Source organism: Pseudophryne corroboree, chromosome 1 (assembly GCF_028390025.1).
Source record: "Pseudophryne corroboree isolate aPseCor3 chromosome 1, aPseCor3.hap2, whole genome shotgun sequence".
Classification (NCBI taxonomy): Eukaryota; Metazoa; Chordata; class Amphibia; order Anura; family Myobatrachidae; genus Pseudophryne; species Pseudophryne corroboree.
This window is the reverse complement of record NC_086444.1, coordinates 950,261,789-950,275,297: the sequence shown is the minus strand read 5'-3', so window position 1 is coordinate 950,275,297 and position 13,509 is coordinate 950,261,789. Positions and strand designations below refer to the sequence as shown.

Sequence of the window (13,509 nt, the reverse complement as noted above, 5' to 3'; positions counted from 1 at the left end):
CAATAAACCACTTGCTGTATGCAGTATTCAGCCACCACATGCAAAACTGGACACTCGTCCACTAGGAGAGTCTCCGCCAAAAGACATCATCACTGTGAAACCATCAACGAGGATGCAATGCAAATCCAGTAAACACACTATGAAGATTGTAAGCAGTGACTAAATAAAGTCAGAGGGACCCATTCATCATTACATAATTATCACAAGCAGTAGTTATGATTTCAACTCACAGCGAATTCAATGTACAGTAAGTATTGGAGGCATTCATCATGCCTCCTTTACTTAATCATCACTTTCAAAAAGCTTGTCTTGTTGTGGAGACAGCATTTCAGAAGTGTGAGAGTTTTATTCAGTTTGTAAGGTGCTTGTCACGTCTACCACCCAGCAGCTCCGGTTCCAGTGTTGTCCATTGCCTCCTCTCTTTCCTCACATCCTCTACTTCAGTGCCTGTTGCCCCCATGGCTGTTCGCTACTGGTTCCAGTCCCAGCTCAGTCCACAGCCCGCTCTCCTTCTATGCAAACTCTGCCTCATTGCCACTGGTATATCTATAATGGGTACAAAGTGTGCGATGCACACGGGCCTCTGGGTCAAAGGGGCTCAACACACCATACACCCTACACTTACAGCACTATCAGCCCAGCACTGGCTGAACAGCTGCAAATGTCACTAGGAAAATGGCTACCATGGCCATTTTCTGGTGATTCGCGCGTGCGCAATAGGGATGTCCCCAGAAATGTGGTGCGAGCGCCATGTTCCCAGAGACCTGTGCATGCATCATGCATCATCTCACATAGTGCCTGTTGTCCCCAGTCCCTGCCCAGTGGGTTAGTGCTGTGGCAGGCTGAAGCCAGGAAGGGTGTGACCTGTTTCCTCTCCAAGCACTGTCTCCCCTCTTACCTGCACCTGTGCTTTACTGATGCCAGGCAGATGGGAGCCAGTGAGCACTCTATCCGCAGCTGGGAAGATAGGGTGGCGATTCCAGTGCTGTCTTGTGCTGCTCAGTCCAGTGGAGGTGTCTTGTGCTGCCATATGTCCAGTGCTGCTGTATAAGTCCAGTCCATTGCAGTGGTGCTGTGTTGTCCTGCTTCAGTCCAGTGGTGGTGTCCCTGTGCTGCTGTATATGTTCAGTGGTACTGTGGTATATGTCCAGTGATACTGCCGTATACTGTATGTCCAGTGATACTGCTGTATATGTCCAAAGATACTGCTGTTTAAGTCCAGTGTTACTGCCATATAAATCCAGTCCAGTGGTACTGACATATAAGTCCAGTGATACTGTCGTATATGTCCAGTGATACTGTCGTATATGTCCAGTGGTACTGCCGCATAAATCCAGTGATACTGCCGTATATGTCCAGTGGTACTGCCATATAATTCCAGTGATACTGCCGTATACAGTATATGTCCAGTGGTACTGTCGTATAAATCCAGTGGTACTGGCGTGTAAGTCCAGTGGTACTGCCATATAATTCCACTGATACTGCCATATAATTTCAGTGATACTGACGTATAAATCCAGTCCAGTGGTACTGCCATATAAATCCAGAGGTACTGCTGTATAATTTCAGTGATACTGCCGTATAATTCCAGTGGTTCTGCTGTATAAATCCAGTGGTACTGCCGTATAATTCCAGTGAAACTGCCGTATAATTCCAGTGATACTTCCATAAAAATCCAGTCCAGTAGTACTGCCGTATAATTCCAGTGATACTGCTGTATAATTCCAGTGATACTGCCATATAAATCCATTCCAGTGGTACTGCCGTATAAGTCCAGTGATACTGCCATATAATTCCAGTGATACTGCCGTATAAATCCAGTCCAGTGGTACTGCCGTATAAGTCCAGTGGTACTGCCATATAATTCCAGTAATACTGCCGTATAAGTCCAGTGGTACTGCCATATAATTCCAGTGATACTGCCGTATAATTCCAGTGATACTTCTGTATAAATCCAGTCCAGTGTTACTGCCACATGATTCCAGAGATACTGCTGTATAATTCCAGTGGTACTGCCGTATAAGTACAGTGGTACTGCCGTATAAGTACAGTGGTACTGACGTATAATTCCAGTGATACTGCCATATAATTTCAGTGGTACTGCCATATAAATCTAGTGGTACTGTCGTATAATTCCAGTGATAATGATGTATAATTCCAGTAATACTGCCATATAAATTCAGTCCAGTGGTACAGCCGTATAATTCCAGTGATACTGCCATATAATTCCTGTGGTACTGGCGTATAAGTCCAGTTATACTGCGGTATAAATACAGTCTAGTAGTACTGCCGTATAATTCCAGTGATACTGCCGTATAATTCCCGTGGAACTGCCATATAAATCCTGTGGTACTGTCCTGTGCTGTATATTATTTACTCCATTTAAAGGGGTTATTAATATTTAATCTAGATAATTTTTACAGGGTTTGCCATGTGTGGTATAAGGATATGCTGTCCTGTGCCGCATATTGTGTTATATAACTCCAGTTAAATAATGGAGAACAAAAATTTGGAGGATAAAATAGGGAAAGATCAAGAACCACTTTTCTCCTAGTGCTGAAGCTGCTGCCACTAGTCATGACATAGATGATGAAATGTCATCAATGACGTCTGCCAAGGGTGATGCCCAATGTGATAGTAGAGGACATGTAAAATCCAAAAAGCCAAAGTTCAGTAAGAAGACCCAAAAAAATAAATTTAAATGGTCTGAGGAGGAACATAAACTTAGCAATATGCCATTTTCGACATGGAGTAGCAAGGAATGGCTAAGGCCCTGGCCTATGTTCATGACTGGTGGTTCAGCTTCACATGACGATGGAAGCCCTCATCCTCCCACTAGAAAAATTATAAAAGTTAAGCTGGCAAAAGCACAGTAAAGAACTGTACGTTCTCAGATGGTGTCACAAATCCCCAAGGAGAGTCCAAGCAGAGGCGGGCTGGCCCGGGGGGCAAGGTGCCATGTACCCCCGGGCTACGCTACGGCCAAGGGACACGGGCCGGCCGCCACCTTCCACATGTTTATCTTACACTGGGGGCATGTCTGGCACTGGATGGATGTGTATCTGGCACTGGGAACATATTTGGCACTAGGGGATATGTATTTCTGGCACTGGGGGTCATTTCTGGCATCGGAGGCACATGTATCTGGCACTGGGGGCATATCTGGCACTGGGGGGACATGTGTTTTTTGCACTGGGGGCATATCTGGCACTGGGGTGGACATGTGTCTGGCACTGAGGAGATGTGTAGCTGGCAGTGGGGGCATATCTGGCACTGAGGAGATGTGTAGCTGACAGTGGGGGCATATTTGGCACTGGGGGCATATCTGGCACTGGGGGGACATGTGTATCTGGCACTGGGAGTACATGTATCTGGCAGTGGGGGCATATTTGGCACTGGGGGCATATCTGGCACTGGGGAGACCTGTAGCTAGCAGTGGGGGCATATCTGGCACTGGGGGCATATTTGGCACTGGGGGCATATCTGGCACTGGGGAACATGTGTATCTGGCACTGGGCACATATCTGGCACTGGGGGGACATGTGTTTCTGGCACTGGGGGCATATCTGGCACTGGGAGGGACATGTATCTGGCACTGAGGAGATGTGTAGCTGGCAGTGGGGGCATATCTGACACTGAGGAGATATGTAGCTGACAGTGGGGGCATATTTGGCACTGGGGGCATATCTGGCACTGGGGGGACGTGTATCTGGCAGTGGGGGCATATTTGGCACTGGGGGCATATCTGGCACTGGGGAGACGTGTAGCTAGCAGTGGGGGTATATCTGGCACTGGGGGCATATCTGGCACTGTGGGACATGTGTATCTGGCACTGTGGGCATATCTGGCACTGGGGGACATGTGTATCTTATATTGGGGGCATATCTGGCACTGGGGGACATGTGTATCTTATATTGGGGGAATATCTGGCACTGGGGACATGTGTATCTGGCAGTGGGGGCATATCTGGCTCTGGTGAGATGGGTATCTGGCAGTGGGGGCATATCTGGCACTATGGGGAAATATATGTATCTGGCACTGTGGGGGCATATATGTATCTGGCACTGTGGAGGAATATATGTATCTGGCACTGTGGAGGAATATATGTATCTGGCACTGTGGGGACATATATGTACAGATGGGTCCACGGTTATCTTGGAAAGTTTGCTGCGCCTAGGCACAACATGGTTTATTAACTTAAACCCTTCATCTATTGTTCTCAGCTGCAATACAATACAGATAACAATACAGCAGGGGATTAAGTCATTACAGCAGGGGATTAAGTCCGACTGCCCAGTCTCAGTTAATCCTATTAAAGGTCAAGATAAACATGGACCCATCTGTATCTGGCACTGTGGGGGTATATATGTATTTGGCACTGTGGAGGCACCCATTTTTTGGTGTTTTTATATGTATGTGGCACTGTGCAGGAGCTTTATTTGTATGTGGCACTGTGCAACATGACTAAAAATGGGGTTATGACACAAGGTCATACTCCTACAAACGTTAAACGGAAAGGTGTGTGCATAAAAATGGGGTGTGGCTTTGTGACAACTATGCCACACCCCCAGATCATTTCTGTCTCTTTGCCCCTGACTAGTTGGCCACCCCTGCACTACATAGCTCTGCTGAAGCCGCAGCCGCACTGAGAAATTTATAATAAAGTATCTTTGGGGTAATTTACACCAAGACTAATTTTTTTTAATTAATAAATATTTTTGAAACAAAAACCTCCATTTAATATGGCACCATTACTTATGGGCCAGTGCTCTGGACTTGCTCCCCAGGCTAAAAGTTGCCAGCCAGCCCCTGAGTACAAGTGTGTTGGTGGTTGTGATGCCTGACCTTCCCAATACTGGACTGGAAGAGGTGGCTCCTACCACCATTTGCACGCCCTCTGCAAGTGCTGGAAGTAGCACCCAAAGTCCAGTTTCTGATATTCAAATTGATGATATCACTGTTGAAGTACACCAGGATGAGGATATGGGTGTTGATGGCGCTGTGGAGGAAGTTGACGATGAGGATTCTGATGGTGATGTGGAATTATTTCTCCACAAATCCAGACAACAGGTGTCAAGCCATGTGTTGCTTCTGTCAATCCATAATAAGTAGGGGTAAGGACGTTAACCACCTAGGAACATGTTCCCTTATACGTCACCTGCTGCGCATTCATCAGAAGTCAGTGTCAAGTTGTGAAACTTTGGGTAAGAGCGTAAGCAGTCCACTGACACCTAAATCCCTTCTTCCTCTTGAACCCAAGCTCCTGCAAGTCACACCACCAACTCCCTCAACATCAACTTCCTCCTCAGGCAGGAATGTCAGTAGTCCTGCAGGCCATGTCACTGGAAAAGACTGAAGAGTCCTTTCCTAACCGGGATTCCTCCGGAGGATCCTTGAGTGGTAAGCCTACCTCTGCTGTTGTTGCTGCTGGAAGTCGATTGTCATCCCAGAGGGGAAGTCGGAAGGCCACTTGTACTACTTCAAGTAAACAATTGACTATCCAACAGTCCTTTGCGAGGAAGATGAAATATAACAGCAATCATCCTGTTGCAAAGTGGATAACTGAGGCATTGACAGCTATGTTGGTGTTACACGTGCGTCCGGTATCCGCTATTAGTTCAGTGGGACTTAGTTCACTAGGCAGGAGATACCGAGAATGTACAGAGACATTAGAAAAATTGTCCTCAGTGTCTTACAAAATGCAGTTCTACCCACTGTCCACTTAACCACGGATATGTGGAAAAAGAGGAACAGGGCAGACTAAGGATTATATGACTGTGACAGCCCACTGGGTAGATGTATTGCCTCTCACAGCAACAACAGCAGCGGCACCAGTAGCAGCATCTCGCAAACGCCAACTCGTTCCTAGGCAGGCTACGCTATGCATCACCGCTTTCTGTAAGAGGCACACCGCTGACAACCTCTTACGGAAACTGAGGGACATCATCGCACAATGCATGCATTACATCTGGGCAAATTCCAGCACGTCCCATGTTTTGCACATACAATTCATTTGGTGGTGCAGAATTTTTTAAAAAATTACAAGGGCATGCAGGAGATGCTGTCGGTGGCCCAAAAAATTGTGGACCACTTTCGACATTCAGCCACCATGTGCCAAAGACTGGATCACCAGCAAACACTCCTGAACCTGCCCTGCCATCACCTGAAGCAAGAGGTGGTAACAAGGTGGAATTCAACACTCTATATTCTTCAGAGGATGGAATAGCAGCAAAAGGCCATTCAAGCCTATATATCCACCTATGATATAGGCAAAATAGGGGGAATGCACCTGGCTCAAGCACAGTGAAGAATTATTTCAATGTTGTGCAAGGTTATCCAACCCTTCGAACTTGCCACACGTGAAGTCAGTTCAGACACTGCCAGCTTTAGTCAGGGTATTCACCTCATCAGGCTTTTGCAGAAGCACCTGGAGAAATTGAAGGAGGAGCAAAGACGGAGTGATTACGCAAAGTATGTGGGACTTGTGGATGGAGCCCTTCATTCGCTTAACCGGGATTCAAGGGTGGTCAATCTGTTGAAATCAGAGAACTACATTTTGGCTACCGTGCACGATCCTAGGTTTAAAGCCTATGTTGAATCTCTCTTTCTGGCAGACACAAGTCTGCAGAGGTTCAAAGACCTGCTGGTGAGAAAATTGTCAACTCAAGTGGATTGTGACCCATCAACAGCTCCTCCTTCATTTTCTCCTGCAACTGGGGCTGCGATGAAAAGGATAAGATTTCCTAGCCCATCCGCTGGCGGTGACGCAGGGCTGTCAGAAGCGAGTGCTGACATCTGGTCCAGACTGAAGGACCTGCCAACGATTACTGACATGTCTACTGTCACTGCATATGATTCTGTCACCATTGAAAGAATGGTGGAGGATTATATGAGTGAAGGCATCCAAGTAGGCATGTCAGACAGTCCATATGTATACTGGCAGGAAAAAGAGGCAATTTGGAGGCCCTTGCACAAACTGGCTTTTTTAACTAAGTTGCCCCCCTCCAGTGTGTACTCCGAAAGAGTGTTTAGTGCAGCCGGTAACTTTGTCAGTGATCAGTGTAGGAGGGTTCTTCCATAAAATGTGGAGAAGATGATGTTCATCAAAATTAATTATAAATTCTTCCAGGAAGACCTTTACCAGCAATTGCTTCCAGAAAGTACACAGGGACCTGTGATGGTGGATTCCAGTGGGAACGAATTAATACTCTGTGAGGAGGAGGATGTGCACACTGAAAGGGGTGAGGAATCGGAGGATGAGGTCGACATCTTGCCTCTGTAAAGCCAGTTTGTGCAAGGAGAGATTGATTGCTTTTTTTTGGTGGGGGCCCAAACAAGCCAGTCATTTCAGCCACAGTCATGTGGCAGACCCTTCCGCTGAAATGATTGGTCTGTTAAAGTGTGCATGTCCTGTTTATACAACATAAGGGTGGGAGGGCCCAAGAACAATTCCATCTTGCACTTCTTTTTCTTCTTTGCATCATGTGCTGTTTGGGGACTAGTTTTTTAAAGTGCCTTCCTGCCTGACACTGCTGTACAACTCCAGTGGTACTGCTGTATAAGTCCAGAGGGTACTGCCATATAAGTCCAGTCCAGTGGTGCTGTCTTGTGCTGCATCAGTCCAGTGGTGGTGTATTGTGCTGCCATAACTCCAGTGGTGGTGTCCTGTGCTGTATATTATTTACTCAAAATAAAAGGGTTATATACATTACTTATATTATTATCCAAATAATTTTTACAGGGTTTGCCATGTGTGGTGTAGGGGTACACTTGCCTGTGCTTCATATTATTATAATAGCTCCAAATAAAAGGGTTATTATTATCCAAATTAATTTTACAGGCTTTGCTGTGTGTGTGTGTGTGTGTGTGTGTGTGTGTGTGTGTGTGTGTGTGTGTGTGTGTGTGTGTGTGATTTAAGGGTACGCTCTCCTGTGTCACCAATATTGTGCGTGTATTACATCTGGGCAAATTCCAGCACATCCCATGTTGTTTGTGCCGCACACTTGCATCGCTTAGCTTAGTCATACAGCTACCTCATCGCACCTCTTTTACTTCTTTGCATGATGTGCTGTTTGAGGACTAGTTTTTGAAGTGCCATCCTGTCTGCAACTGCAGTGCCACTCCTAGATCGGCCAGGTGTTTTTTCCGCACACTTGTGTCGCTTAGCTTAGTCATACAGCTACCTCATTGCACATCTTTTACTTCTTTGCATGATGTTCTGTTTGGGGCCTCTTTTTTAAATTTGCCATCCTGTCTGACACTGCAGTGCCACTCCTAGATGGGCCAGGTGTTTGTGCTGCACACTTGTGTCACTTAGCTTTGTCATACAGCTACCTCATTGCACCTCTTTTACTTCTTTGCATGATGTTCTGTTAGGGGCCTATTTTTTAAATTGTCCATCCTGTCTGACACTGCAGTGCCACTCCTAGATGGGCCAGGTGTTTGTGCTGCACACTTGCGTTGCTTAGTTTAGTCATACAGCCACCTCTGTGCAACCTTTTGGTCTAAAAACAATATTGTAAGGTGTGAGGTGTTCAGAATAGACTGGAAATGAGTGGAAATGAATGTTATTGAGATTAGTAATACCATAAGATCAAAATTACCCCCAAGTTCTGTGATTTTAGCTGTTTTTATGTTTTTTTCCCCAAAAATTATCCAGATCCAAAACCAAAACACGAAAGGGTGGTTTTGGCAAAACCAATCCAGATCCAAAACATGAGCATGGAACCAGAACCAAAACACGAAAAGTGCCCGCCGCACATCTCTATCCTATAGTACAGTATGTGATATATTGGACCTGTGAACCTATCACTGTTTGTTTTGTTTATTGTGTCTGTTGCCAGGATTCTGTGGCATTAAGAAGGTTACTAGACTCAACTGTTGAGAGTCTTGACTAACATAAGGAATACTACTCAATATCAATATGCTATAAACAATTTAAATTAAGCCCAAGTCTTTGTTAAATTTTCTTTAAACATCCAAAAATGCATTCCAAACGCTGGGTTTATTCTAAACACTTTGGCATAAAGATTTCGATCAGACTCACACATTATTTTGTGAATCACAGTAATGTACAGTACCCCGGAGGAGAAGTTTGTTGAGAAAGAAAAGAATTCTTCTATTACAAGGATCATTAAGCAACATGCTTAGTTCAGTTTGTGCTCTAAATACAGACATTATAGTTGGTGCTGCTCCACTACCTTACAAAATAACTTTATATTGCTTTCTGCTTTACTACCTTCTGCTCTATAATCCTTTCCATTTTAACACTTTTACTACCAGGAAGCCTGAAACATATTTCTAAATGTGTTTAGCTTGGCATCTATCCCATTTCCTCAAAATTATACGTACTGTATGAATGCAGACATTATTGCTCAATAAAAAGTTAGTGGATATAAAGTACACTATACTGTTGTATTCATATATCTCTTAAAGGAAGAATGCTAAGTATATTTTAACATAAAATTTCATACATGCAATTTCCTTACATGTCTTAAATGTTATTACAATTATTTTTATTATATGGGTACTTTTTGTTTTGACATGGTCATAGCTATTATGGTTGTTTCTCAATTGTTTGGTACATAAATCTAGGATATCAATACTTTACATAATATAATATAATATTATATAATAAATAATATTATGATATAATATCTAATACTGTATATATTTTCAGTTCATGATGTTTGTGTATCTCTACTGGTAAAATGCGTGCTACTAAGAGGGTTCCAATAGGAAAAATTAATAGTCATGCTGTGTACATAAAAAACTGGAGATGTGCAGACTCTGTTTTCATTAAACCTAGTCCGTTTGAACTTCAGGGATCCAAAGGAATCCAATCATCGGCTCGGGTTTTCCCGCCTAGCTCGGATTCCAAAATGAGGCAAAGCACAAAATTCCCAGTGTCAGATCTCACATGCTTTAGATTCAATATGAGTCCCTCCCAAAGAGATTTGGGACCCATTTCACGCTGGACTGGCAGAGGTGTTTGTTGGATGTCAGGCATTCAATCCAGAGAGAGGACACTGGGACAGATACATTAAGCCTGGAGAAATGATAAAGTGGTAGGTGATAATGCACCAGCCAGTCAGCTCCTAACTGTCATTTTTCAAACCCAGCCTATAACAGTTAGGAGCTAATTTATTGGTGCCCCACTGTTTGATGGGCAGTGGCACCCATATGTCCCTGTCTTTTAGTGCTAATGGTGGCTGTGCTAGTTTTGATGTAGGCAGTTAGTAAAACATTATTTTTTTGTTTTTCTAGTGCAGGAAGTTACACCTATTATCTAAGTGTGTCACACTGGTGCTGCCTGTAACCCTAAGTGTATCACACTGGTGCTGAGCATTGACCCTTGGTGCAGCTGCACACTGGTGTTTTTTGTCACTGCCCGTAGTTCAGCTGCAGCCCAGAACTCCATATAGGGCAGCATTAACTTTGGCATACACCACACTGGTGATTTTGTCACTGTCTACTTAGCTGCCCAGAGCTCCTAATACAGAACAGCATTAACCCTTTATTGGTGCACAGTGCACACTGGTGCCTGCAAAAGTTTGTGGTGAAGTTCTTATCATTTGTGAAAAAAACAAAAATAAGCTGTTTTTAGTTTTTTTGTCCAACTTGTGCATTCAATAAAGCTCAGTAGGTGCCATACACCACTGCGTTACTAAATATAAACACTGTATGTCCACAGTGCAAGTTTGTCATTTGTGGAAAAAACATTTTTTTTTACAACTTGTGCATTCAATAAAGTCCAGTAGGTGCCGTGCCCCACTACAATAATAAATATAAGCACTATTGGGTAAATTTACTAGGGTGGGAGGTATTTTTAGAACTGGTGATTTTGCTCATAGCAACCAGATTCTATCTATTATCTTCTAGAAGCAGCTAGATCAATTTTAAGTAGAATCTGATTGGTTGCTATGAGCAATATCACCAGTTCTAAAAACTTCCACCTTAGTAAATTTACTCCTATGAGTCTGCATTTGTGAAAAAATAAGTTATTTTTTTACAACTTGTGCATTCAGTAAAGCGTAGTAGATGCAGTGCCCTACTGTATTAATAAATGTAAGCACTGAGTTGATATGGATCACAATCAGTCGATAGAAGAGCAGGAGCAGCAACCAAGTACTAGTGCTATGGCTGCTGCCAGTCATAATGATCATGATATTAGTACTTCAATATCTACTAAAGCCAGTGCTCAAACACATAGAGGGTCTAAAAAAAGGCACTTGAAATCAAAACATTACTTTACAATGCTAAAGATAAAAAAAATCACCTCTAATACAAGAAAAGTTTACAGCAAAAAAAAAAACCACATAAAACTGCCACTATACCATACACCACATGCAGTAACAAGGAATTGTTCAGACCTTGGCCTTTGTTTATGAGTGGTTGTTCTGCAACTGCCAGTGAGGCCTCTTCTTCTGCCTCTTGTGACAACGCAAGCCCTTTTCACTCAGAATCTAGAAGTGGTGGCAAAAAATATTAAAATCAGAAAATCAATGCTGACTATAACCACTAGCAGGAGAACAAACTGTGTGTTCAGAAACATCACAAATCCCTGAAGAGATCTGTGTGTATACAAGTTCTATGTGTGAGTCTGACATTTCTGATACTGTACTCATAGAGAAGCCTCCTTCCACCATTTCTGCACCCTCTGCAAATGTGGGAATGAGCAGCACAAGTCAACATGCTGACATAGAAAGGGAGGATGCTACAGTGGAACTGTAATAAGATGAGGGGGGTATTTGTGTAGCTCATGCCTGCATAGTGAAGAGGTTGATATTGAGAATTTTGTTTGATCAAGTCAGACACCAGTGGAAGCAGTTCTTGCCTGTGATAAGAACAAAGACTTTGTCATGCCTGGGCATAAGACCAAAAAATCCAGCTCTTATGTGTGAATTATTTTTACCCAAATCCTGCCAATAATTGTCAAGCCATCTGTAGCATTTATAAAGCCACAGCAAGTAAAGATAGGGACCTTAACTATATGGGAACCTCCTCCCTGTAACATCATTTGCAGTGAGCTCATGGAAAGTTTTAGGGAAAGTCAGAAACTTATACTAAAAAATAATAGCAAGCTGTCCAACATCATCTACCTCCCTTCTCTCAGCTAGATCTCAGCACCTGCAATATCCACTGCCAACTCCTTCAGCATCAATATCCTAACTAATAATCAGTGGTGGTGCTGCAACCAGTTTGATAAACTAGGTGACGCCTCCCCTTTCCAGGATCCCTCAGAAAAATCCTCACATGCTAGGCCTGCTTCTGCCCTTGGTGGGGGGGTGGTGGGGGGTGGATCTTCATCCCAGAGGGGACCAAGAAGACTACTAGTAGTTTCAAATAACAATTGACTGTTAATCAATCCTTTGCAAGAGAAAGCAATTATGACAGCTGTCATCCAGTCAAGGTGAATCGCCTTCAGCAGTAGAAATAGCAGCAGATCATTCATATGCAGGCTACTCTCTGTATCACTGGATTCAGAGACATACCACTGATAACCTGTTACAAAAATGAAGTGATGTCATAGTAAATGGCTTACCCTGTTTGGACTTTCCTCAGGATTTGTGATTTCTGATAACGCAACAAATATTGTGAGAGCATTACAGCTGGGTGAATGCAAACACACCTCAATGTTTTGCTCACACAATCAACTTGGTGATACAGACAGAGCTTTTTAAGAATTGACAGTGGCATGCGGAAGATGCTGTCTGTGGCCCAAAAATTTTCAGGACATTTTTGGCATTCAGCAACAGCATGTACAGATGTAGCCAGACTCATCGTTGCCACGATGCGTACGCACATGCATACACATAGCGGCAACGACTAGCTGTGCCTATTGATGCTCGCGACTATGCAACACAATGCTTATGCATTGTGGGTGTGAATATACGCACACTGGTGTGTTCACGCATCGCAGCAACCTAGTCGCAAAAGCAGCTAGGTGCATCCACAATGAGTGTGGCTTACATCAGTAGGAGATTGCAGCAGCTGCAAGACCAAAACAATATTCCATCAATTCTTTTTGACATTACACTTATGAAATAGGGACAAAGAAAAACTTAATTTAGTGGTGCTGCTTGATGCCTGAAACCCCAAAATTAAAATACAGAATCTAATTGTTATTTACTGTCTCTTAAAGCATGACTGTGTTATAATTATCCCCGATCACAGCTGATGAAATTATGGTTTCACCGTCCTATTTTAAAAAGGTAAATTTTTATTCCAATTGGCAATGCATATGCTGTTTATTTCAAAATGATGTTATTTGCTTTCCAGAAGAACATTTTACTGTTTATGTAAACCTGGTCTGCAGTTAATGTGTCCCCTACAGGCAGACTTTTTATAAATTCGAAAGAAATTCAATTAGTGAACTCTAGATAACTTATCACAACAGAATACAAATGTATGGTTAAATGTGTGGTGTCTTAAAGGTGCATGTCAGCGTTTGTGCAGTATCTGAAATCAAGGGTGAGTACTGTAAACAAATGGATTATACAGCGCAAA

General features: G+C 43.4%; 1 long non-coding RNA gene across 1 annotated transcript in view; it reads right to left on the bottom strand.

Annotated features, from left to right (window-relative positions):
• Window positions 1–11,459, bottom strand: part of LOC134974538 (uncharacterized) — a 62,968-nt gene extending 51,509 nt beyond the window's left edge. The window contains exon 1 of the long non-coding RNA XR_010190279.1: window positions 11,373–11,459. This is a non-coding gene — a long non-coding RNA (uncharacterized LOC134974538). The remainder of the gene's footprint in view (window positions 1–11,372) is intronic.
• Window positions 11,460–13,509: the final 2,050 nt, after the last annotated feature.